The sequence below is a fragment of the Mus pahari genome, chromosome 19 (assembly GCF_900095145.1).
Source record: "Mus pahari chromosome 19, PAHARI_EIJ_v1.1, whole genome shotgun sequence".
Taxonomy (NCBI): Eukaryota; Metazoa; Chordata; class Mammalia; order Rodentia; family Muridae; genus Mus; species Mus pahari.
In genome coordinates, this window is record NC_034608.1 from 29,212,878 (window position 1) to 29,217,407 (window position 4,530).

The 4,530-nt window shown below is 48.4% G+C and overlaps 1 pseudogene; it reads right to left on the reverse strand.

Moving 5' to 3' along the window:
- LOC110336943 overlaps window positions 1–4,530 on the reverse strand; it is a 27,686-nt pseudogene that overhangs the window by 7,059 nt on the left and 16,097 nt on the right.

The following is a 4,530-nucleotide window of genomic DNA, read 5'->3' on the forward strand; positions in this document are numbered from 1 at the left end:
GGTAACCACATATGCTAATTCGCTGCATTGGGGCATCCCACAATATACTTATTTTGAAGCTGCTTGTTGTTTTCTATAATGATATGCATTTGATACAAAATGAATAAAGGACAACAAAGACCTCCTATGTGTTTATGGGTGGGTCTGTCCTACGTAGCTGGTGTTTTGAGATAACAGGCAGGTTGATCGTTTTGTTGTTGTTGTTGTTTTTGAAAATGACTATAATTTCAATAAATCTCCAAAAATCCCATCTTACAGCCAATGAGCCCCTCCGGTGACAGATGACAGACGCCACTGGCTGGCAGAGGCTCCATGCCACTTAAGCAGGTTGTTGTCTGCTCCGCTCAGAGGCTCTGGTGCCCTGATTTCTAACTGTCTTGGCCCAGGGTGTAATGTTTTTGTCTCCATCCAGGCTGTAAGCAATGTAAAAAAGAGTAGAAAATGCCAGAATGTGTTGGTGACAGCAGAGGCAGTAGCAAAAAATAGAAAAATCCATTCAAGGCATGTGGGTCACCAGTCCCGGCCTTCCCAAAGTAGAGCAGGAGGAAGGGAGAGACTCAGATAAAGCCCAGGCCTCCCCCAGGGCGGCAGGCAGGGCATCTATGCCATCTTGCCCCAGCCTGGCAAGCTTTGTGTCCTCCTAGGACAACTGGGTTCATTGTGTCCCTGTCTGTTCTTGCTGTGGCCTCTCTAAGCCCAGGGGCACTCGCTGGGTGATGACACTGTGGCTTCATGGAGCACAGGGATCCTATCTCCTCTTCACACCTGAGCCTAGAGGAGAAAGATCTGAGGCTACCCACAGCAGTGCCAGCCCAGGAAGGACTTCAGATGCCCCAGTCCCTTCCAAGTCTAAGGGTAGAGATAACTGGCTTTGTTTTTTTTTTTTTTTTTTTCTCCATCCAGGGAGCTTGTGTTACTCCCAGGATGAGTTCTGAGCAGAGGTGGGGCTTGCCTGGTCTATTTGTGTCAGGCTCAAGTGATGCTTGGCCTTGCAAAACCAGAGGCACAGAATTCAAGGGAAAACCCTCGCTCTGTCATCACAGAGAAGCCTCTGCAAGTTCAGCACAAACAAAAGCCAACCCAGAGCACCAGGCATGCTATTATTCGTGTGCCTCAAAACTGGGGGTGAGTGGTGAGTTCAGCAAGGTGCCAAAGGAAGGGACCGCCCGCTGCATGCAGAGCCCCCTTGTTCTTGCTTCCAATCCAGCTTCCTTCTCAGGGCTGCTGCTCTTCACATCCCTGCCTCACCACGGTGCAAAACGAACTTCCACAACCACGAAGTGCTCCTCTTTCACGCCTCTTCCATCCCCAGGTTCAGTCGCTGTGATCCCACATCCTGCTGTGGCACAGGAAAAGGAAGGAAGGAAGGAAGGAGAGTCACATGCTCTGGGCGCCTGTTCTGTGCTGCGCACATCACACAGTGACCTCACCGAGGTCTGAAAGGTAAGTGCCCTCGCTCTGCTCAAAGGCAGCTCAGCCATCAAAGCTGTTTGAAGGTGGCCCTTGCTGTTCCAGCCAAGGCCATTTCTCTCACTGTCCTACACAGAGAACCTTCAGTGGGGACGGAAGGGTCCACACAAATTCCAGCCCCTTCGCCCCAGAGTTGCCAGGACAAGTCCACTCACATTCCCCAGAAAACCAAAACCTCACTGGAAGGCCTGAATGGGGAAGGGAGGACTAAAGGAACCTCACAAGTGAAGAACGTCTGGGTTCGGAGGAGGCAGGACAGGGATACATCACCCTGGACCTAGCCAGTGCTAACCATTTCCACATTACCGCCACCCACCCACCCCCGCCTCCTACGGAAGCAAAGTGAGTGACAGGCAGATGCCCTCTTAGGAGCACTAGGCCTGGCTGTCTGGGCACATCTTCCACAGAGGCACACAGGGCGCTCATCTGTGCAGCTCTTCTGCAAAGCAAATCACAGACCTCCACACAGCAAATCTCTACAGAGGAATTTCGATGCTCTGCAAATTTTCCAGGACAGTCAGATCCACCACCTGTGGGGAAAAAAACTCACCCCCCATGGGTAAGAAGGGGCTGAGACCCTGGGAATTTCAGCCCCAGGGGAGGTACCTCTGTTGCCTTGGAGCAGAACATATATGTAACATACATATGTCATACATGTGATAGGTATGGCAAAGAGCTAGCTTACTAATGAGATCACATTCATATTTTTCCAAGAAGATTCCAGAAATGGTCACATTGCCACTTGTGCAAGGCACGCACACACATACTGTATCTATGAGAACACACAGGTTCTGTGTTGATACAACCATGTCACGTGTATTTAGTACTCTCGCTATGACCAAAGGCTATGTTTATCTGATACCAAAGGTTTGGTCTACTTGGTGACCCCCACATGGGTGAAACGTGCTTGCAGACCTCTCACCTGTATGAACTATTAGGATTTTCAATATTCAGGGAGAGAGCTGGGACACAGGAACACACTCAGTCAAACCTTGTGTCATCTGAGATGCACAGGGACGAAAGCGCTACTCCCGTGCTGCCTTGCACAGACAGACCCTGTGCCTATACAATCTATGCCTCACCCTCTGCTGGCTCCTCAGCTCCTGGACAAGCCTTCAGCTTCTAAGCTTGCATCCCTTGCGTGTGTGGAAAGTCAAGTCCGTCAACAGCACGCTTTGCAAGGATATCAGTACGGATCCTCATATGGTTACAACGGCCAATTCTAGAGATTCCTTCTCCCTCTGTGAATCTACTCTCAGAAGGGAACCTTGGGACTGACATAGGCATTGATTTGCAAACAGCTTGCCTCTGGGCTTCTGCTCCTCTGCTGGTCTCATTAGGGCCACAGAGAAGGGCTTCTCTCTACTTGTTGCTCTCTGGAAGCCTGCGCTGTGTCTTGGGAGATATTTCTCCAGCACCGTAGGCCAGATCCAATTGTGAATTGGACCTCATGGTATGTCAAGGATGCATTCTCTAATTAATTAGCCTTTAAAGGCTCTCTGGAGAAGATACTACTGAGCACACAATACTCTCCCAGAATACATAACAGGGTGCCTGGGGAGCTGAGGAGCTGAGGAACTGAGGAGCTGGAAACATTTTAATGGGCATCCACGGCGAAAGTCAATGCATATCATGTTCATCTGCATTTGGGAAGCCTCAGGAGCGGAGCGGGTGCTGGGTTGACACTCATTGTCAAGGACATTTGGGAACCTTGACCTTGGCAACACAAGTCCCTGAGAAGAAAGGCATTGTTGTATGTGAAACAGCCTGCTGGCCAGTTTCTTATAAGAAGTTATTGTAACTAAATGGACACACAGAGACAGCATTTTCCCACAGTGAGCTCAGGAGAGAGATGAGGGAGCCAGGGCTCCCACTAGCAGAGCACAGGGCTGTCATTTTTGTCATGTGTCCTATAGACTACTGCCCTGATGAACTTCTTCTCATAAAAAAAAAAAAAAAAAAAAAAAAAAAAAAAAAAAAAAAAAAAAAGCTATCTTTGCCAGGGCAATGGCTCACTGGGTTAAGGTCCTTGCTGCAAAAGCCTGAGGACCCAGATAGAATGCCCACATAAAGGAAGATGAGTATGGATGTCTACAATGCCTCTGCTCCTATATGGTGATAGGAGGTAGAGACAGGAGCATCTCTAGAAGCTCACGGAGGAACTAGCATGGCACAGTCATCAGACAAACACGATGGAAGATGAGGATCAGTACTGGAGGATCTCCTCCAACCTCTTCATGGGCACTGTACCAAGCGTACACCCACAGTCACATACACATGTGTCTGTGTCCACGGCAAGGCAAGTAGCAAAAATGTTCTTAGGAAGAAACAGTGTATGAGTGTGGTAGAAATATTTAATCCTGACTTGGGGTTTCCACCCTGCCTTAGACCATTTAGTTCCTGGATAAAAACCACACACAACCTTTTTGTTTAAAATAAGCCTTAAACAGTATAACAGCTGGGCAGCTGCCTTCCCTCTATGCTATTTGGATCTATTTTCTTATCATAACCCCGTTATTACTTATTATGTTTCATCTAGGTGACCTTTAGCTCTAATTGGTCAACTCTGGGAGCACATTCTCTTGAGTTCTAACCCATGATGGCTTCTTCCTCCTGCTGCATTCTTTTCCCCTTCATGATCTCTCTCTGACCCCCAAGCCCAAAAATCTAAACCCAACTATATCTCTTCTACCCAGCTATCGACTGTTGACATCTTCATTTACCAATCAAAATTAACTTGAGGCCAAGATATACATACAAACTCTCTCATCTCTAAGACAACCAAGTCTTAAAAGCTCACACTTAACATTTCAATAGATAACAAAAGACCAAACCTTGACATATGAGTGACAGAGAGGTTGGCAATTGCTCAACAAAGTAGGTGGTCTGCTCTTGATTCTGAGAGTCACCCACAGCTGCTAAAGAGAGCAAGGTTCTGTTCCACAGTGTGAGAAATAAAGAAGATGGGCTCAGGGCTCAGGGCTCAGGGCTCAGGGCTCAGGGCTCAGGGCTCAGGGCTCAGGGCTCAGGGCTCAGGGCTCAGGGCTCAGGGCTCAGGGC